General features: G+C 42.5%; 1 pseudogene; it reads right to left on the reverse strand.

Moving 5' to 3' along the window:
• Positions 1–549: 549 nt before the first annotated feature.
• Positions 550–22,705, reverse strand: part of LOC102429890 — a 75,066-nt pseudogene continuing 52,910 nt past the window's right edge.

A 22,705-nucleotide genomic window follows, 5' to 3' on the forward strand; every position in this document is an offset into this window, starting at 1 on the left:
TTCAGGGGCATTACGATGGTCCAGTGCTGCCAGGAAATAGTAATCAGCCTTTCCAGCTCCTTTGTTAATCTCATTCTCTTGGTTTCTCTAAATTCATTTTTTAAAAGTCTAGTTCAGCTGTGAATAGCTTTATTAGTTCTAAGAACATTTCAGAAACATACCTCTCCATGCTGGTAGCCAGATCTACTACACCCCTCTGAGTTCCCCAATCACAAACTGATGACTGAAGAAGATGCAGACTCTATACCCTGACAGAGAAGTTAATTTCCCTCTGAAAGAAGATATAAAGGAGGAAAATGCACTGGAATCTATTCAGCATCTACTCTGCTATTTTTTTTCCTTTAAATGTGTGGAGTATTTTTAAAGCTTCATCTATAAAATGGAGGGGAGGAGGAATCAGAGCTAAAAAAAAAAAAAAGCTAAAAGTATCCATTGAATGACATATAATTTATGGGTTAAAACTTTGATTCAAAGATCTCAAGTCACTTAAGAAATGTTTAAATAAATGATTATGAAAATGTTTTTATATTTAGAATTAGCCATCTGGACTCAGTTTAGATGATCCCAATTTTTTTTGGCAACATCCAAAGCATCATAGTCGGGAGCCAGTTCAACATATGCCTTCTTCTCTCCATCAGGCCTGATCAGGGTGATGACCTTGGCCATGTTAATGCCATAGAGCTTCTTCACAACCTGTTTGATCTGGTGCTTGTTGGCCTTGACACCTGACATGAACACAGTGCATTGTTGTCTTCTGTCTTCTTCATGGCTGACTCGGAAGTCAGGGGGAACTTGATGATGGCATAGTGGTCAAGTTTGTTCCTCCTGGGGCCACTCTTCTGAGCATATTTGGGCTGCCTTCAGCAGTGTCTTGGGCCGTCAGAAGGTGGGTGATGTGGGGATCTTTTTGTGTGTGGCTGTGGACGTCTCTTAGCAATTCTTTCTTTGCTTCAAAGCCTTTGCTTTGGCCTCTGCTTTGGGAGGGACAGAGGTTTTCTTTGCTTTCAGCCATCTGAAGGACTGGTGCTGTCATAGGGCAACATTGTTAGAATGTGTGTATACAGATGCTCCTCGACTTAAGATGGTTTCTGCTCCAATAAACCTATCATTAAGTCAGAAATGCATTAACACACCTAATCTACTGAACATAACAACTTAGCCTTGCCCACATTAAGCATGCTCAGAGCGTTTATATTAGCCCACAGTTGGGAGATTATCTTGAGTTTCATCTCAATAGTATTTGCCTTCCTCTTCTTCTTACCGGAAACAGGAGACCCAGATGGGCATTTGTAAACATTATGGGATGGGAAAACACAATCCACAGTATACAAAAAAGGCTGGCAACACAGTACACTGTAGAGTATCAGATGTTGACCTGCATTTTGTATAGCTGATTGGGGGCCGGCGTGGGGAGCGGGGGGAGGCGCTGCTGCTCTCTGATGCTGTCCAGCAGCAGCAGAGAGTATCGCTCCACCTGTCACTAGCCCAGGACACCAAAATTCAAAGTATGGTTCTTACTGAATGCATGTTACTTCTGCAGCACCGTAAAGTCAAAAAATTATAAGTTGAACTGTCATAAGTTATAATACACATCCACAGTCTGCTAAGCAAAACTCTTGAGCCCATACACTTTTCAGAGTTTATTTCTTTTTCTTTTTCTTTTTTTCAGAGTTTATTTCTCATCTAATTTTAGAGAGGTAATATGGTGTGTTCACCATATTTTATATGACATCACCAACAGGTGCTGAGGCAGTGTTCTGTATTCAAAACACATTAATATTTATTTATCTAATTGCATACACATTAGAATAAAGAACTTAAACAATTATTAGAAATATGCTCTAAATTCTGGTTAGTTTTTTCTGCCAACTTAGTTTGGACGTGAATAGAACTGTATTTTGATTTCAGGATGGTTGGTGAGCAGCCATGATTAGGATTTGGAATCAGATGTTACCAGAGCTTAACTCTTGCCTCCCCAGCTAATGGCTGTGTGTCCTTGGGCAAACTTAGCTACACTTTCCTCACATGCAAACACAAGTTGCTAATAAATATCTCTTCAAGATGTTAAGCTGGGGCCAGAAGAGTCTAAGATGTGCCCCTGGGTGACAGCAAACGCCCAGAGCTCTGGCCGGAAGAAAAAGTGCTGTGCGTGCACCCTCAGAAGGAAGCAGGGCAGTACACCTGAGGACGCACACCTTCCTGAACTGTGAGCTCTCAGAAGTGACATTTGTGTGCTTCTTGTTTACCCAGTACTGTATACTCTAATTTCCTTAAATGAAGTGGAATTACATGAAAGAAAGAGAAATTTGGTCCAGAGATGAAAAGCCTCCTGAGCATCTGCAAGGTTTTTATGGAAGGAAGCCCTGGAATTCACTCGATAATGCGTTGAGAATAAGGCCTTTCATCTTATATGCATTACCTATGGACGCAGATGATGGGGGTGTGGGGGAAGGTCTGGTGCAGGGTGGGAACCAGGTGGAGGGGGACCAAGCTGGGGGGAGGAAAGGGGACCTCTGTAGTACTCTCAATAATAATTTTTTTTAAAAGAAGGCCTTTCTGGTTTAGAGTGTTCTGCCCAGCAGCAGGTACTGGAAATGATGACATTGGGGCCACTTCTTTCCCTGGGTTTTTTAAGAATTTACGGTTTCTGGCCTTTACAGTAGCAGGTGGTGAATTAATAATAATAGTAATAAAATAAAGGTGATGATAATATCAATAATAATACTAATCATAATAATGAAACCGAAGACCTACCTGATAGGAGGGAATTGCCAACACAATACAAATACACCTCTCACATACTTTGTGTTGAATAAGGTGATGCACTTTGCACCAGTTTTCTGAATATCCTGTCATACTTGTGTACAAATTCTTTTCCCAATACTGAGTGTTTTTGTTGTCCTGCTGCCTTTGCCATGGAGGAGAAAGTGCTGCTCTGAAGCTGGATTCCGTTGTTGGGAAGGGAGGACAATCTCTAGGGAAGACCTTCCATCAAAGAGAAAGTGGCGTTGCCTGTGAGATGGAGCTGGGAGCTAGAGGCCTGCAGAAGCTCTTGGGAAACCCGGCTTCCTGGCTGGATTAAATACTCAGCAATGCGGAACAGACCCCCAAATTTTACTGCAAGAAAAGCCTATTTTAATCTGCCCTCCTAACTCTTGCACTATTAAATGTAACTGCAGTTTGGAAGCTCCATGCCTTTGCTCTCCCCTCACTGTGGACTTGCCCACTAGGCAGAAGCTGGACATCTTCTAACGTAATCTTGTGTATGCTAAGCATCCTCGATGATAAGAGAAAGGCAGGTTTTCATCTCTTGGGTTCCTGTATTTATACCAGGGCACAGCAGGCAGAGGAGGGTGACGAACAGTACAGGGGTGGGTTCCCTGAAAAGTTCAGGGAAGACGGTCAGGGTACCAGCACTATCACTGCGCTATCTGTGGCGGTGAGTGTGGGTACTGTGTGATCAAACCCCTAACTAGCAAATCACAGATGCTGTGTAATGAGAGTTACTCTGTTGCGTTTACAACCCATCAAACACGGCATGGCAAACAAACCACGACAGTTGAAATGCAGGCTGATCATTATAATAGCTTTTCACAGTGCAGCCTCTTCAAGTGCTAAGATCTTTGCTGGGATCCTCAGACAAGCCCTCTTCTCCTGGGACAGGGGGGAGCTCTGAACTAGAAATGGCAGAACCGGGACAGGGTATTTGGAGGAAAGGGAAGGAGGGAGAGGAACAGGGCCAGGGACAACTTCCTAGTGTTTGATAGGTCCTGTGAATGCCAGTCTCACCCTTTGCACAACTCCAGGCAGGGTGGATGGAGCTGAGCGTCTGTAGGCCTTGCGTGAAGGTGCAGGAAAGAAGAGTTGTTCCTCTGAGATCCTCCCAGAACCTGCCCGGGGCCCTTCATTCCTTCAGGTACCAGGTAGTCAGGGTATGTGGCCATGCAGCCAGTCATCACATCCAGCTCTGTAAGGTTAATCCCACCCTCCACGGTGTGACTCAGTTCATAGGTTTGTGACCTTCCATGAAAAAGTGTTTGTTTTGCAGCTGTGATTACGGTAATGACTCTGTGCTCCTCCGTGGCCATTTTCATCGGAGGAACTTCAAGTACCTTCTAAGCAATAATTAGCCATACCACTGTGTGTCCTTGGCAATGGAATAAATGAGGCACAATCAGCCTGAACTCTCTGAACCTTAATGACTTGCACTTAGTCCTTAGCGACAAACCAGCAAGAACAAAGGATGTCAGTGTCCAGTTCCTTAGTAGCCGGGGACAACAGTAAATTGGGGGAAAAAAGTATTATTTGAATCCTATTTTTAAATATATCTTCTAATGACACAATTTAGAAAAGGATGGTTCATTGGGTTTTCTCTGCCTTAAATGGGAAAAGAGAGGGAGGCACAAGGGGAAAATGAAGGAAAAAGAATAACTTGGAGGAAGGAAGAATGAGAAGTAAATGTAAGTTGAATAAAGGGAAAGACAGGAGGGAGGTGCTCATCCAATGGGACAGGTCTATCACATCCTAGCTATTTTACCAAGTTATATAGCAGTAGCTTCATTTTAATGATGTTTGTGAAAGATTAAATGAGATAATATGATTCTTAGCCTACTGATTGGCACACAACAATTTTAACCATTGTTTCTATCTATATGAACAAGAATAATAAACATTATAATTACTAATAGTGTCTTAGATATTATAAATAGATATTTTCCTGAGGAATAATTTTGAGAGTATACTCTTGTAGCAGCTAAAAAGGAACAGATGTCTACAGATGGATGTTCAGCAGTAGCAGGCAGGTAAATGGGGAAAGAATTTTGATGGAAGAAGATTTCTTTTTAGCATTTCTCAACCCTAGACAGTTATAAAACCAACCCTGAGAAGGAAAATAACATTGAGCAGTGAAATATGCTGTGATTAATAGCTTCAGCCAAAGGTTTTTTTGAGCTGAAATAGGTTATTGACTAAAATGTAATTCTGAGATATGGGTAGATACCGCATAGACTCTCTATGCCTGTAAATTCAAAAGCAGACAAAGATTCGGTGAGTGCTTTATATATATTCATTGATAAAGATAAAACTACATAGAGATTTAGATATTCGGAACAATGTGGCATCTTAGCTTACACTGTAAAGCTTTCCTAGAATAAAGAGACCTAGTTTTATTGTCGTCCTTATTTTCTTTTTCTATTATCATTCGTTTGTTCTTTAAACACCCTGAAACAATGACTTCATTGGCGCACAGGTTCTTTACTTGTCTAGAAGAGGCTGATGTGCTCCAAATTGCTCAACTCTGGGTTGTCATCATGAGGGATCTCTGCACAGACATGGGGTGGGGAGGACCCTTCTGCACAGCTTCTCCTGTCTGCATCCAGCTGCCATCTCAATCAAGCTGTACAGCCAAAAGTGTCCTACAGAACCCCAAGGAAAGACCGCCAGTATATGAAGGCAGTGGATTAATTGGAGCGTCTGCACATAAAGAAAGCTTAGATGTTGTTTTTGTGACCCTTTCGTTGAACTGGAGGTGACTTTTTTTGTCTTCCAGGGTAGAGGATGGTTAACTGAATCTCCCTTTTAAACTGAAACATCATTTGACCTCCATGCAGACTGTAGCTTTTCTCAGCAGCTCACCCCCAGATATTTTCATACAGCTGTTAACCCTTTCATTTCAGGATGCTAAGCCATCATGGACTCACTGCTGTTCCTGTCTGAAATTGCCAGTTTCACAGTTCGGGACACAAACCTACAAGTAAACATTTTCCATGGAATGCTGTCTGTTAGCATTCTTCATTAAAGTAAGTTTTTTTTCCCACTTTAATAATGCCATTATGAACAACAATCAGCTACACTGAGGCTATTTACAATGTTTGTGGAGTGTTCAAAGTCTCTTCTAATAATGCACGAGCACACAGCCAGCTGGAGGCCTGTCGACAGCAGCCATTCATGGGAATATCACTAATAAACTGCAGATGGCCACTCTCTGGCATGCATAGGAATGGGCTGTTAGGACCTTCCCTGACATTCTCTACAGTGCAGCCTTGCACGTTTAAAACCAACATGCCCTGTTTACCAATGAGGGAAATCTTGAGTTTGGGGAGCTTTATGTTTATTTATTGTTAGAACAAAAACAGTCTCACATATTTTGGCTACTTAAAAAGAATGACTACTTTCACTTTATGAATGAAGGAAGGGGGTGGTGAGAAAGTGGAAATCATAGTCTCTATCCATGATTTCACCATCTCTCTCATCCTTTGTAGCCAACTGGCCACTTCCTGTCATTAAAACCCAAGCTTGCTGAATGGGGGTGAGGAGCCAAGGGAAGCCAGGGCTGCCTGGGGTTTTCAGAGTAGATAGTCGTCTTTGCATAATGAGTCAGCCTTGGAATCCACACTAGTCCCAGGGCATGTCTGGGAAGTGGAGGTGCCTGGGCTTTGGTCTACTCACCCTTCCACTGGTGAAGGTCGTCCTGGGGAGCCTGCAGTGCCAACATCTGGTACTGCATTAGCATGGCTGTGCCAGCTTCCCCGTGCCAAAAACCCAAAGGACAACATGCTGCCATCTCCATCTTGTTTCCAATCCATGTAGATCAGCCCGTGCAAGGCACTGAGCCATGAGAGACACCCCTGAAGTAATGATTTTATGCTCTTTTCCAGCATGTTTTAAAAGACATGTTGTTACTCTGCATTGCAGGGAGCCATGGAATAAGATTGAAGGCTCTAGGGCTCCAAGTCTAGCTCCACTTTCTGACCTGGGCAAGCCTCACTTTTCTGAGCTGGAGAATGGACATGACCACATCTTCTTGGTCAACCTTATGGGATAGCTGTGATGGGCAAATGCAGAAATGTATACTCAAGAATGTACATTGATGTATATTCAAAATGTATATTGAAAAAGTATAAGCCATTAAACAGATGTGAAGTCTTTGTTTATGTTCTTTCTTCTGAAGAGGGACAGAATATAGCACCTCAAAATATGCCACTTGAGCCTAAGGATTATTTTGAGCTCTAGGCACTGAACAAAACATTAGGGCTAGGAGGGTGCTCAGTCCTCACTCTTCTTCTTCCTGGAAGAGGCAATAAGACTCCCACGTGGAAGGTGTCTCCCTGTACCAGGAGGAAGGTAGCATTTCTAGCATCCAGGAGAGGGAATGGAAGTCTAGGAGATTCTGTACAAATTGACATTGTTAAAATTATTTTTTATCCTCAGCCTCCCAAATGGTCTAGTTACTTTTCCACAATTGCCTCTCTTTGTTCAATGTAGTTTAAAAGCATTTAGTAAATCTTCATTTCCTTATGAGAGCTACTATGTCACATAAAATGTATATTTAATGGACCTGTATGCTTTTCTCCTGTGTCTTGTGTCAATGTAATTCTCAGGCCCAGGTGAAAGCCCTATGAAGGTAGAGGTTAAATTTTGCCTCCCCTATGCTTCCACCCTTTCCTCTCAGAAGTCTCAAAATCTCCATTAAACCAATCTACATCGTTTCTCCTAATAGAGGCACATCTACCGCCTCTTCCCTACTATCCCACTCCTACATAGAAACCATTGAAGTGAAAATGGAAACAGATACATAGGGGACTGGGCTTTGGTCTACTCACCCTTCCACTGGTGAAGGTCATCCTGGGGAGCCAAGTTCCCAAAGCCCCCGTGGGCGATGTTGAGTCAGGCAGTCCATCCTTGGGGCTATTGTTTTGTCATGCAGGACCAGATGCCTAATCTAACTGAAGGCATCTTTCTTCAAGGGAAGACTCATGTCAACTAAACTCTTTGGGGTTGAGGTGGATACTGGCTGCTGCCATAAATGTCATATGTGGCACGAGACATGAGTCCGGCTGGGCTGGTGTACAGAAATGCACATGACAGCCAACTGGTGGTTTGGGGGACACAGAATCTGAGCAAGATGGGGGAGTTGTTGGTTCAACTATAGGTGGCTTCAGGGGAACCTCCAGGACCCCAGTGGAGACGAGTTCCACGGGAAACCATGCCCACTCCCTCGTGGTCACAGCCAGCCTGTGATGGTCTCCTTTGGAGAGTCCCCTGAGCTACAGTTCCAAGGAACAGAGCCTTTACACCCTCTTGGCCTATTGCTTTTTCAAGGAGACAGGCTAATGGGAGAGGGGGTAGGGATGGGAATCACTCCCTCTCCCAATCAAATGCCACCATGTACACTTATAGACTTAGGGTCTTGGTGCTTTATGATGGAAGTATTGATTTAATCATTACTGCCTGGAAACCCACCTTCCTCTTTCCAGATTTATGTCATCACCCAGCCTCAATGAATATGATATTGGTTAAAATGAACAATAATAGAGTTGTGAGTGTTGAATGTGGCCCTTGTCCCTAAATTTCTTATTGATCTCTGAATAACTACCCTCTGAGTAGGACTTTCTTGGCAATGCTTCTATTAACAAGCCTATATTTCTCTTGAAAAGAGCTTTAGAATGACCTGTATTTGGTAGCAGCCTGGGTTCAATTTTAATTGGGCTATAAGTGGTAAATATTTGCTAATAGACTTGGGATGAATAATTAATTAGTACAAGATTGCTATGTACTGACCATCTATATGAGAACTAATAGATCAGATCCAATAAAGTCTTAGTAAAGCAATTCTTTCTAACCTAATTGTTGAGAATTTAAGGTAGCTACAAAACTATTGTTTAAAAAATAAATGTGATTTTTTTTCTTTAAAAATGTACTTCTATTTTAATGGCTTATGTGAAGAACATAGTCCCTCTATATTGTTACATTAGTCCAAACAGCTATACTATTAAAACATAAAAACTAGAAATAGACAAATTCTGTATCTTATCCCTTTATGGTATTTTTTTTAAAAGAAGCTAGTTTTATTTTATTCTGCCAATATATAAAGGTTGTACAAGCTAGAAGTCCAATTTTTTAAAAAAATATATTTTATTGATTTTTTACAGAGAGGAAGGGAGAGGGATAGAAAGCCAAAAACATTGATGAGAGAGAAACATCGATCAGCCGCCCCCTGCACACCCCTCACTGGGGATGTGCCCACATCCAAGGCATATGCCCCCGACCGGAATCGAACCTGGGACCCCCAAGTCCCCAGGCCGACGCTCTATCCACTGAGCCAAACCGGTCAGGGCTGGAAGTCCAAATTTTTAACAGCTTTATGGAGGTCTAATTTACATAATATAAAATTCACCCATTTTAAGTGTACTATTTAATGATTTTCAGTAAATTTACAGAGCTATGAAACTAGCACCATAATCCGATTTTAAAATCACAAAAGGAGCCCATTACCCATCTGCAGTCACTCCTCATTCCCACACCAACCCTCCTGAATGCAACCAGGAATCTATTTTCAATCTCTACTGATTTGCCTTTTCTTGGATATTTTACATAAAGGAATCATATACTATGTGGTCTTTTGTTCCTGGCTTTTTTTCATTCAGCATGTTTTCAGGGTTTATCCAAGTTGGAGCCCATATAAGTAGTTCATTTTTTTAATTGCCAAATAATGTTCCATTATATGAATACTAGAGGCCCAGTGCATGAAATTCGTGCACAGGTAGGGTCCCTAGGCCTGGCCAATGATCAGGGCCAATCTATGGGGTGACCGGTGGCTGGCCTGGGGCCTGTGGGCTGGGGGCAGCTCCTGCATTGAGCATCTGCCCCCTGGTGATCAGTGTGTGTCATAGCAACTGGTCATTTCACCGGTAGTTCCACCATTTGATTGATTTGCATATTAGGCTTTTATTAAATAGGATTACACATTTTGTTTATCAATTACTAGTTGATGCAGACTTGAATTATTTCCACTTTGGGGCTATTATGAAGAAAGCCACAAAGAACATCCCCATACAAGTCTTGGTGTGAATATATATTTCTGACTGGCTTATTTCACGCAGCATAATGCAAAATAAGCCAGTCAGAGAAAGATAAATATCGCATGATCTTACTCATTTGTGGAATATAATGAACAACATAAACTGATGAACAAAAACAGATCCAGAGACAGAGAAGCATTGATCAGACTGTCAAACCTCAGAGGGAAGGTATGGGAGGGTGGGGGTAAGGGGGAGAGATCAATCAAAGGACTTATATGCATGCATATAAGCCTAACCAATGGACACAGACACCAGGGGGTTGAGGGCATGAATAGGGGGGTGGGGGGGGCAATGGGAGGATAAGTACATATATGTAGTACCTTAATCAATAAAGAAAAAATTAAAATATATATATTTCTGTTTCTCTTGGGTAGATTCCTAGGGTTAGAATTGCTGGATCTCATGATAAATTTATATTTAACTTTTTAAGAAACTGACAAACTGTTTTCCAAAGTGGCAGCACAATTTATATTCCCATCCATTGTATAGTAGAGGTTTAAGTTTCTCCACATCCTTCCAGAAATTAGTTATTATCTGCCTTTTTTATTGTAGTTATTCTAGTGAGTGATATCTAGTGCAGTGGTATTTCATTGTGGTGTTAATGCTCATTTCCCTGATGACTAGGGATGTTGGGCATCTTTATATGTGCTTATTAGTCATGTTGTTTCTTCTTTGGTGAAATATGTACACAGTTATGTTTATATAGTATTAAATAGGCTTTATGTTAATGGAATTTCATATTCCAAATTTTTAAAATGCATTTGATTGTATATGAATGAACATTTACTATGTGAAATGTGCTGGGATATTTGTAATATTAAATGAGCATCTTCTATGTGAAATGTGTTGAACTACTTGCTTTGTCACATACTCTAAAAAATCCTTAAACTCTTGAGAACTGTGTAGCAATAACCCACATAAAAAGAGAGACAATTCATGAATGTTGAGGACTATAACAGATTATTTTATACCATGTTTTGATAGTTCAAAGGAAAAAAATCTCTCTTTTATCTTGATAAGAGAGCGGTATCAAGGAAGGCTTAGAGAGGAGGCAGCAATTGGGCTCTATTTGTAGAACGATTAAAAGTTCAGATATACAGAAAGTGAGATGGAAAGTGTATTCCAATTTGGGGAAGTGACAATGCCTACAGCAGGGAAAACAAACTGTGCATATACATGAAAAAAAAAAGGATAATTCAGTTTAGCTGGTCCATGGAATACATGAAGGGAAGTTGTTAGAGAGTTTGACGGATATGATCTTGAAGCACTTTAAAATGCTAAGCAAAGGAGTATATACTTTAGTTTCAAGAACAAAGAGCCATTCAAAGATTTTCAGCAATTGAGGGTCATTATTAGGGCTGTTTTTCTGGAATAATTATTCTATGACACATATAAATCAGACTGGGGAAGGAAGAGAATAGAGGAAAATAAAACACCACCTGAAAAGGCATGACTTATGAGAGCATTGATGGAAAAAATAATAGAGACAAATGGGATAGAGGTTGGAGTTATTGAGTCCACAGGACTCAGCAGGTGATTTACTTGTGGAGACAAGATATAGGAAGGCCAGAGAAGCCCTGGGGTTTGGTAGTTGATGAGAAACTGAGTGTGGTGCTGAGTCTATAAAGGAAGGCACTATTAATAAGGGTTTGTAACAGCAGGGATAGGCATGAGTTTGGTTTGGAGCTCTTAGACTTAAGGTGCCAGTGAATCACCAGTCTCTGTTGATTGACACTGGAATCCTGGAACCACAGTTCAGCAGAGCTATCAGTGTGGTGACACTATAGAGAGGAAGTTGTTAAGGCCATGAGATTAGGATAAATGTGTAGACATAGAGCAGACCCCAGGCCTTCCTTCATCTGAAGCCCAAAACCCCATTTACACCAGACACTCTCAGTACTTTTTACTGGAATCCTAAACTCTAGGATATTTCTAATTTTCATGATGCAATAAGCACCAAGATTATAATATCTCTCTACTCTTTTTATTAACAAAACGTTGAAAGTATTACAGATGTCCCTTTGTTTGTTTGTTTGTTTGTTTGTTTTTCCCATTGATCCCCTACACCCTGCACCTACCCCTCCCAGGCCTTCATCACTCTATTGTTGATGTCCATATCTATAATAATAAAAGCATAATATGCTAATTAGACCAGACATCCTTCCAGATGAAGCCCTGGCTGTGAGGGAAGCCTGGGTTCTGGGTGCCAGAGGGAAGCCGGTGCCGGCAGCCAGGGGAAGGAAGGCCTACTCTTGCATGAATTTTGTGCATCGGGTCTCTAGTATTCATATAAGTTCCCCAGTTAAGGCCCTGCCCCCCACCTTCCCTCTGAAATTTATCATGCTTCTATGTCTCTGGATCTATTTTGTTCATCAGTTTATTTTGTTCATTAGATTCCACATATGGGTGAGATCATGTGATACTTATCTTTCTATGGCTTATTTCACTTAGCATAATGCTCTCCAGGTCCATTCTTGCTATTGCAAATGGTAAGAGTTCTTTCTTTGTTACAGCTGCATAGTATTCCATTGTATAAATGTACCACAGTTTTTTAATCTGCTGATGGGCACTTAGGTTTTTTCTAAATCTTAGCTATTGTAAATTGTGCTCCTATGAACATAGGGGTGCATATATTCTTTCTGATTGGTGTTTCTGGTTTATTAGGATATATTCCTAGAAGTGGTATCAATGGGTTATATGGGAGTTCCATTCTTAATTTTTTTAGGAAACTCCATATTTTTTTCAACAGTGGCTGCACCAGTCCCTTTGCTCCACATCCTCACCAACACTTGTCATTTATTGATTTGTTGATGATAGCCATTCCTCATTGTCATTTTAATTTGCATCTCTCAGTTGATTGGTGACTTTGAGCATTTTTTCATGTCTCTTGGCTTTCTATATGTCCACTTTGGAGAAGTGTCTATTTAGGTCCTTTGCCTATTTAGTTGGATTATTTGTCTTCCTTTTGTTAAGCTGTATGAGTTCTTAGATATTTTGGATATTTACCCCTTATTGGATGTATCATTGACAAATATATTCTCCCATGCAGTGGGTTCTCTTTTCATTTTGTTGATGGTTTCTTTTGCTGTGCAGAAGCTTTTTTATTTTGATGTAGTCCCATTTGTTTATTTTCTCCTTAGTTTCCTTTGCCCTAGGAGATGTATCAGTAAACATATTACTACGAGAGATGTTTGGGATTTTGCTGCCTATGTCTTCTTCTAAAATTTTTATGGTTTCAGGATTTATATTTAAGTCTTTTATCCATTTTGAGTTTATTCTTGCATATGGTGTAAGTTGGTGGTCTAGTTTCATTTTTTCATGTACCTGTCCAATTTTTCCAACAGCATTTATTGAAGACGCTATCTTACTCCACTGTATGCTCTTGCCTCCTTTGTCATATATTAATTGAACATAATGGCTTGGGCTGATTTCTGGATTCTCTGTTCTGTTCCATTTATCTATATGCCTTTTCTTGTGCCAGTGCCAGGCTGTTTTGGTATTATGATTCCTCCAGCTTTCTTCTTCTTTCTTTCTCTTTTCATTCTTGGGTATTGCAGATAACCCTTGAATGCTCATTGATAAGCCTTCCAACACCTTGTCTAGTGTTTTCTTGACTTCATCTGTTCTAACAGCTTCTATTTCCTCTCTAGTTTGGCTGCCCATTGTACATAACATCTTGGAATTGTTGTCTTATGTATTTTATCCTATTTTCCAGGACACAATCTTCTAATAGCTCCTGGGTCCAAGTAACAAACTAAAACCCTCCCTGCTTTGTCAGTGTGTGAACTATAGCCATTTGTCTTTAAATGTTTATTGTTACTCACATGTGACAAAAACACGAGCATCTTTAAGCGTAGGGGTCCACCATGTGCCAAGAACAGTGCTGGAATTATCTCTTAAATGTGGCCTCCATTGATCCTGATAGAAATCCAATGAAAATGCGACATGATGTATTTCTCATTCATTCATTAAAGGTGTATGTGTGAAACTACTGTCATAGTTTCCCTGCCTAATACTGTTTACTGAAACTGGTTCTGGACTTCAAGGTAGAATAGGATCTAATATTATCCTCAGTAAAACCCTGAGAAATAAAAGGGATAAATGGCCCCATAAAGTTACTGCGATGGGGCCCCCACAGAGCCCACCTCCACTGGTGATGTTGTTCTATAGACCTGGAGATGAGTTTCTCTCTGACCCAGGGCTTCTCAGGCTTCCATTCATGCCAGGCAGCTCTAGCTCGGGTTTACTATGGCACCTCTTTTTCACTAGCTAGCCTCATCATCTCCCTAAAAGACTCCAGAGAAAAACAGAACAAGGAAAAACAAGAGAGACTTCTGCATCTCGGTCCTACCTCCCAGAGTTGTGAGGATTATTTGTAAACTATAAATTGGTAAAGTGCTATATCAGAATTGCCAAGTATTATTCATTGTGTCTGATGGCGAAACAGCTACTCCTGGTACCAATTTCTGTATCAAGATTGTTAGTTGTAACCAATAGTAACTCTGAATAGTGTAAGAAGAAAATAAAATTTTAAATGGCTATTGGGAGGTTGGGAAATGGGCCAAGGCAACCGAGGCTTAGCAGCCAGAGTCACAGCCAAACTTGTCCCACAGACAAGTCTTTGGAGGCACTTCTGACACCACCCCAGCCCCTGGACACCAGGCTCAGGATCCAGCACCATCAGCACTGGCCACAGGAGACTGCTGGGCTGCTGTGGCCCCAGGACTGAGCGTGATCACTTCTGCTTCTACTGAAATTCCTTCTCAGTCTCCATCTTGCATCACTGGCCCTGTTATTCTGCTAGGGCTGCCAAAACACAGCCATAGATTGAGCACCTTAAACAACACAAGTTCACTGTGTACATTTAGAAGCCGGGTTCTGGGATCTGGGTGTCAGTGGGGTTGGTTCTTTCTGAGAGCTTTGATGGAGAATCTAGTCCAGTGATGGCAAACCTTTTGAGCTCGGCGTGTCAGCATTTTGAAAAACCCTAACTTAACTCTGGTGCCGTGTCACATATAGAAATTTTTTGTTATTTGCAACCATAGTAAAACAAAGACTTATATTTTTGATATTTATTTTATATATTTAAATGCCATTTAACAAAGAAAAAATCAACCAACAAAATGAGTTCGCATGTCACCTCTGATACGCGTGTCATAGGTTCACCATCACTGATCTAGTCCAAGCCTCTTGCTTTGGCTTGTAGGTGGCTATCTTCTCCCTGTGTCTCTTCACATCGTCTTCCCTCTGCATTTCTGTGTCCAAACTTTCCCTTTTTATTAGGATAAAAGTCATATTGAATTAAGGCACACCCTAATTACTTCATTTCAGTGACCTCTGTAAAGACCTATCTCCAAATAAAGCGACATTCTGAGATATTGGGTCTAGGACTTGAACACATGAATTTGGAGTACGGGAGTTAAAATTCAGCTGGTAACACTACTTCTGCATACAAAGTGTCAAATAGGGCTTATGTAATCCTGGTCTGCATCCCAGTTTGGTGAGGGTGGAGTTAAGAAAGAGTGGATGCAGACTTTGGGTCTTCTTTAGTGTCCCCAACACTCACACAGGGAATTCCCCAGGCATGGGAAGGGTCAAGATCCCGAATGGCTGAAATTGTACATATTTGTGTGTGCTAGTGTGTATAGTGTGTGTGTGTGTGTGTGTGTGTGTGTGTGTGTGTGCCTTGCCATCTAAAAAAGAATGCTCTAACCTAAAATTCCTAATGAAAAGGATACTAACCCCTTATTTCCATAACCCAAGCACCATTAAATTGCCTTTCACCGATAGTTGCTAAAATCTGTGAGATACACATGAATAAGATTATAAAGCCACTAAGTAATACAGCTATTAAAATAGAGTAAAGAAATATCATCTAATAAAATGTGAATTAGACTGTGAAAAGTGTGGGCCAGCTTTATGGATGCTTCATAAATTTCATATTACATTTTTGTAACTTTACTGTAGGTAGCCACAATTTATTGTCATCCTAATATGTTTTTTAAAAAGCCTAGTAGGTCCTTTTATGTATTTGATGTTACTGCCAAGCTTAGCCTGAGCTGGTCGTCTACATGGGAATTTAATCTCCTATAGAGTTTTCAAATTGTTAACATGGTTTTTTCAAAATACTGCTAACATTTTGATTCCAGTGAAAGCATTATCTCACCAAAAAATAATGTACATCCTTGTGTCTTTAGGAAGCATATATTTTGTGCACATCTGTGGAGTGCTGGCCTTAGGTTACAGAGTTATCAGAGCAGGAACTTCATGCCAAACCAACATCTGGTAACCAATCCTTTCGACAGAACTATACCTGATGCATGATGAAAACAAGAATCAGAGAAGATGATACAGAAGGTCACTCATATGTCAGGGTCAGAGCAATAGCCAAGGAAATGTGGGGTTGGTCCAGGAAGACTTGTAGAAATTTTGAGCTGGATTATACCAGAACATGTTACTGATTAAATGAAAATTGAGGGCAGGGAGAGTCATGGCTTTGTTAAAATAACTCCATTTTTTGATCATTCTAAATCCCACCTGCTCGTGAGAAGGCACTTTCTCAGGCTCTTCCTGACACAAGTTAAACAAAATCCCAAAATAGTGTTTGATATTTACAGATTTCATAATCTGGTCATTGCCCAGACAAATATTGACCGCCCGTGTGGGCCGCTGGAGACTTCACTTCTCAAGGAGATTTTGCAAAGTCCTGTTCTTGCCCATTGCCTCCCAGAAATGCCTTCCTCATGGCCTCTGGGGACTGGAGTGCAGGCCACCTTCTCTGGTCCCTGAAATATGACAAGAACTGCTTGGGTGGTAGCTGAACCAATTTTGAGAAAACGAATGTGGGTCAGTAATTTGAGGCTAGTTTCAAATCTTTCAGTAAACATTACTCCTCCCAATTCTAAGAGAGAAAGAGAGAGAGATACGGTTTCAGAAAAATATGTAAACATGTTTTTCCCTAAGATTTCTGTATTTCCTGTGTCCAGTGAAGCCAGAAATACCACAAGTGCAGCCTTTCAGTATTTTTCCACTTCTTGGCCGGGTCTCGACCAGAACACAGCAGAGCAGAAATGAGCCATAATAATAAAAACTGGGCCCCTTCCAGGAAACCTGTCAAAGGAATTCAAACTGTTCCCACCAGTTCACTGGCAATAATGATTAGAGGAGAACTGGTCTGTATCACCTCAGTCAGAATGGCTGGGACAGTGATAGCAGAGAAAATGTCCCTCTCCTTCTTGCTCCTCAGATCCTTTGTAATTGGAACCATGGGTTTTGCAGGTTTCTACATCTAAGCCACTCATTCTGAGGGAACCGAGGTCCAGAGAAGTGGATCCGAGATCAAAGCCAGGCCAGGGAAAGAGGCCAGGGCTCCTGGTCAGCGTCCAGGCTGTTCTCCATTCCCCTACTTAGCTCTTGGCTCAGACCTCCAGGGCCACGCAGGTGAGGAGGAGGAGCCTGCAGCTGCCTTGGCAGCCACTGCACGTCACCCTCCTTGCAGCCCTCTCCAAAGATGTCCAGCCTGGACGGGATCTGCGCCACACACTGCAAGGGACCGAGCCTACTGGCCCGATTCCACCTGGTCACTTAGAAATTCAGAGTTTGGGAGCAGCAGCAAATGTTTGAGCACGTCTCTGTTTTCCTGTGATTACCAGGCCATTCAGTCATGATGGCACTGCCGTGAACTTGGCGTGTAGCCTCTGTTTTCTAATCTATAAGAGGGTGATAATGACGGCTGGTGAAGTGGCTCAGCACAGCGCCTACACATATCACCATTTGTATTATTAAATCATTAGTATTAAATTAGTATTAGACATGGTTGGTGTTTTTCCATAGATAGCATTTTCTGATAAATGTGAGCAAGGAGGCATAATTACCAAATAAGCTGGAAGAGTTCGTTGTCCTGGGTTCATTGGAGACCGTGGTGAGGAGTCAGTCAGAGGTGGTGGTGACTCATGTTGCCTTTATTCAGCTTTGGGCACTTTCTGGAGGATCTGGAATTCCCATGGGCCATGAATGAAATCTCTTCTTCAGCATTTACTTTTGTATTTCCAGCCCTTAAAAGAGAATTATCATGAAAAATGGGTTGTATATGAGGCAGTCTTTTTAACGCGTTTGAGTGCTCAAGAAGAAAAAAACAACACTCTTTTCAACATTAAGAGCAGGAAAGTAGATATTTTCAAATGCCAAAAAACAAACTAAGAAACTGTGAAGCTTCCTATGAGTGCGTTTGAGGCAATCCTATTACTGCTGAGATTCCAAAGCACTGGCTTTGAACAGAAGAAAAGCCACCTGTCAGGGAAGTTCATCCACACACACTGAGCTGGAGAAGTCACGCTCTTTCTCTCATAAAACCCTAAAACAGATGATTCACACAGCCAAGAGCTGAGCTGGATTAATTAATTTGGCTAATTTGAAATAATATGGCATTTTGACAGCATAATTTAGCCTCAGCTCAGTGATGAAAAACGGAGATCTTTCCCCAAGTGTTTCGGTCTTGGAATCATTTTAATTTTACGTTCACCTAATTAGTAATTCCAGTCACAGGAGGAAGGAAAAGAAAATACATTTCCTCAGTGCACGCTCAATAATTCTGTGCCCATGCGGACATCCATGCTCCTGAGTGCTCGCTGGAGACTGGGCTGCTTCCACCCGATAATGGACGATAATGGATGGATGGGGCTCTCACACCGCGTGCTTCTCAGGGGAGATGCAGGCTGATGACTCCCAGGACGGGAGAACTCTACCAAGAACATCACTCCGCCTCCAGGAGCACTTCCTCCCGAAAACAGGCAGCTATGGAGTTTATTTATTATCAAAATAAAGTCTTTCCACCATCTCCTTCAATCTTGTATAAAAAAACAAGTAGAAATCTTATGATCCAGGACAGGAAGCTGGGCCTGCGTCCTGGAGGCATTAAGCAGTTACACGTGGAGGGGCCCTCGCTCCCAGGTTCATACCGTGACTCGGGAAAGAAGACGAGAGTGAACCTGGGCGGTAGTTAGTAAAGGAAGAAGAGCGGACTCTAAATGCCAGCCAACACCAGGGGATAGATAGCAGTGTGGCAAGGAGGACAGGGTTTCGCAAAGGGCAACCCACAGCCAGAGGAACTGAAATGAGGGATGCCTGTCTGTGCTGCTGTATCCCTCCCTCCTGAGAAGGGTGTGGCGCATCTGAAAGAAGCCAGCAGGACCAGAACCTGGTTTCTGTGCCTCCAAAAGCCACCCCTACTTTTGTTTTGCTTTTTACATGTTGTTTAAAGCCAGGAAATTGCTTGCTTTCAGGCAGTTAGAAAGCATTTAGTTGAGAGTTACTAGGTCATGAATATCACCCAACCCAACTTTATTTTAGATAGGAACACTGAGGTCCAAGTAGTTAAATGACCACCCCTCCCCCCAATCAGTGATGAAATTCAAGATTGCAGCCAGTCTCCTAAGCAGGGCTGACTTCCTATGGGTTTCAGATGGGAGTGTATTGGGGGAAATAAAACAAAACCAATGAGAATAGTCACAGTCAGGACGAGAACCAAGAAGGCAAAGGGGTGGTCAGTTCCAGGGGCTGGACATCCACTGGTGCAGGAGCTGCTCACACTTGGAGGGGCATGAGCTGATCATCAGCTCTCCTGTGAACCTCACACCACCAGCTGGAATGCTAGCCCTTGGGCGTCACCTGAGCTCTTTTCCCAGAGTGAGCCCCCACTTTCCACCTGCAGCAAAGGCCCTTCCCACCCCCCTTTGCCTTCCCTTTCAGAACTGCCCCCAAGTGCTTTTATTCTGTGGCCTTAGCGTCCTCATCTACAGAAGCCATGGCTGCTCAAAACCTCCTGTGAGGATGCTGGACTCCAGATTGGTTGTGGTTCATAGTTTGTGTTCTTTTGATCTTTCCTTTGAAATCAATTGCCCCTTCCATTCACTGGCACAACCTTTGTACCCATCATACTTAAGGTGGCAACTGTCCTAACTTCTCTCTCCCTCCCTGTCCCCATCCCTCCTGCACTTTCCCTTCAGATGAAGCTCTTCACATGCCCATTCCCAACAAGTCACTTCCTAGTGGCCCTGTTCAAACACCTTACATGGCTCCCCGCCACTCACATCACAAAGTCAATTCTCCTTTGCTGGCACTCAAGCTCATGCACTATGTGACTATTGGCCACAATCCTGATGCATTGATAGCCGTCCCCAGCAGGCTGGGGCCAGACATACACACTTTTCCCTCCTGTCTCCTGTCCATGGGGAGGGAGCTTCAAGAATGCATGTACATGGTCATACAGGTGGAATGTCACACCCGGTAGCTCTCACCTTCCCTACCCTACCTTCTATTTGAGTGCCCAGGAAACCTTTGGTGTGAGAAGTGTGGGTGTGGCTTGAGAAAGAGCTAAACAAGGTGTTTAAAGTGGGTGAAAGAGGTAAGCCTGAGGATTGTTTTGTTCACACAACTCACTCTGTGGCTCTGGACTCCTTCCTCTTTCCCTGTGGCCTACCGATGGGACTTCTCCCACTTCCTTCTTCCCAGGAAAGAGCTGGCGGCTCCCCCAGAGCAGTGCTCATGCTTGACCACTCCATGTGTCTCACTGCTTCTTTGTGTCCCCAAGCAGACAGCCTGAGTTGGCATTACCAGGCCAGTTGCTCTGATCCCTCAAAGAGCAGCTGCAAACTGAATTTTCACCAAATTTTATCACCTTTTCCCTTCATATCTCAGAACTGAATACGTCTCTGGGGGTGAGGACAGGATGAGGTTCAAGGGAATATGAGTAACGGGAGGCAGAGGTGTGTCTAAAACTATACCCAAGAGGACTTATTAACCCCCACTGTTACACTGACTCTCAGGGTCAATGGGGCAGAGAAGGAGTGAGGAGTGAGGAGCTCCAGAACTTGGGCCATGACCAGCATGGGTTCTCAGATATCTATTTTATTGGAAGCTGTGTTAGCCAGGGTTCTGTGGAGTAATTGGCAAATTTGATTATGGGGGCTGGCAAGTCCGAACTCTGCAGGCTACACCGGCAGACTAGAGACCCAGGATGAGCTGATATTGCAGTTCTAGTCTGAAGGCCATCTGCTAGCAGAGTTCCCTCCTTTTCAGTCAGTCTGAAGGCCTTCACCTGATTGGATGAGGCTCACCCACATTGGAGAGCAACCCACCGCACTCATAGTCTACTGATATAAATGTTCATCTCAACTAAAAATAATACCTTTATATCAGCATCTAAATGCATGTTTGACCAAATACCTGGTGCCATGGCTCAGCCAAGTGGACACACAAATTTAACCATGACAGATACTAATCTCATGATGCCCGGGTGAGCCAGGCTAGACTAAAGGGCTATATCAGGACACACAGTCACATGCACCACTCACACCTGGGACTCCCCCATTCTCCTCCTGGAAATCTTCCCTCCCTCTTAACTGTCTGAACTAGTCCTGCTTTCTTACACTCCTGCTTCCTCACAACTCTTCCCAGAAGCCAGTCTTGTCTCAAAAGCCCTCGATCCATCTCTCCTCCGAGCCTCTGCAGAACTTATGATCTGTGTCACTCCCAAAGCCCTTGCCATGTACTGAATTATTTCGCAGTCTGCCTCTGTGCGCACAGACACATTTTATCTCCATGGACCAGGGCCAAGTCCATCTCTCACGTATTTGAAAGCACGTAGCCCCTTGTTCTCTCTCATGAACATGGTGCGCTCTCCTTCTGTGTATTTGCACTGAACTACTTGGTTGATTCTCAAGGTAATAAAAGTAGAGAGGTTCTTTCACTGGCCTGAATTTATTATACTGTTTCTTTTCTAAATGTACTAATTAACATTAGGCCCTGGGATCAACAATTTAGGATCACTAAATGACTCAGATACAGTAAAATGTACCTGTGACCTCGGGAATGTTCAAAATATAAAACAAGGACTGTGCTGTTGGTAGTGAACATAGAAAACCATACTTATTTCTTAGGAGGATACATGTAACTATGAATATCTCAACAGGGATTTCAAAAGATCTAGCCTTGTATACGATAAAGAGCATATTTAAAAACCAGTTGCTATAATCTGGGGCCATGGTGCAGTGACATGTGCGGGGCTGGGCCTGTGAGCCCTGTTTCTTTGGGGACATGAGGTCACATAAACAGCAAGGAGGATAAACCAGGAATGAAGAGTCCACAGCAGAACTCACCAACAGTGCCCTGGTAGAATATGCAAACCCTACTGGCACATCACACACGTCTAACCCTGTATATGCTGGTCTCATTCAGGTTAAAGCTTCTTCACACTCTCATTTTGATATTACCCATTTTCCTTTCCTCTCTTTTCTAAAACTTCAAGTTTTATCTCAACCAAAATGAGTGCCTTTTAAGACAAAACATCTAGCCTAATCATCCTTTGGTCAATTTTCTCGGATCACATTAATGCGACAGTCAGATAAGAATGACCCTTACAACACCAAGCAGTAGTCGTCAATTAAACGCCTTTCAATTTCAAAGAAGGAAAGAAAAAACAAAACAAACAAAAACTAACTTGTTGTTCTGGGACTAAGGACCAAGTCATTTCTTTTCATATATTTTCATTGTGAATAATACCTGCCCCACATGCTTGTGGCAGAAAGCTGAGCAGGAGGAGAGCGTACAGTTGACTTGGTAAGTCTTATTAAGCCACCAGCCTGGACCCCAGGGCCTCGCCCAAGGGCATGGTACCCAGGAGGAGAATCCTGCATCTGGCTTCAGGGCCTCCCAGGGCAGGTTGGGCCAGGAGTAGGCTCCTACTCCCCCACCCAAATGCAGGGCTGGCCATGCTTCTGCCATACTCAGTGCTCCCCTAATGGTGGGGATTAAGGGTCTCATCCAGAGCCTGATGCTGCCACTACCAA

This window comes from Myotis lucifugus, unplaced genomic scaffold (assembly GCF_000147115.1).
Source record: "Myotis lucifugus unplaced genomic scaffold, Myoluc2.0 scaffold_47, whole genome shotgun sequence".
Taxonomy (NCBI): Eukaryota; Metazoa; Chordata; class Mammalia; order Chiroptera; family Vespertilionidae; genus Myotis; species Myotis lucifugus.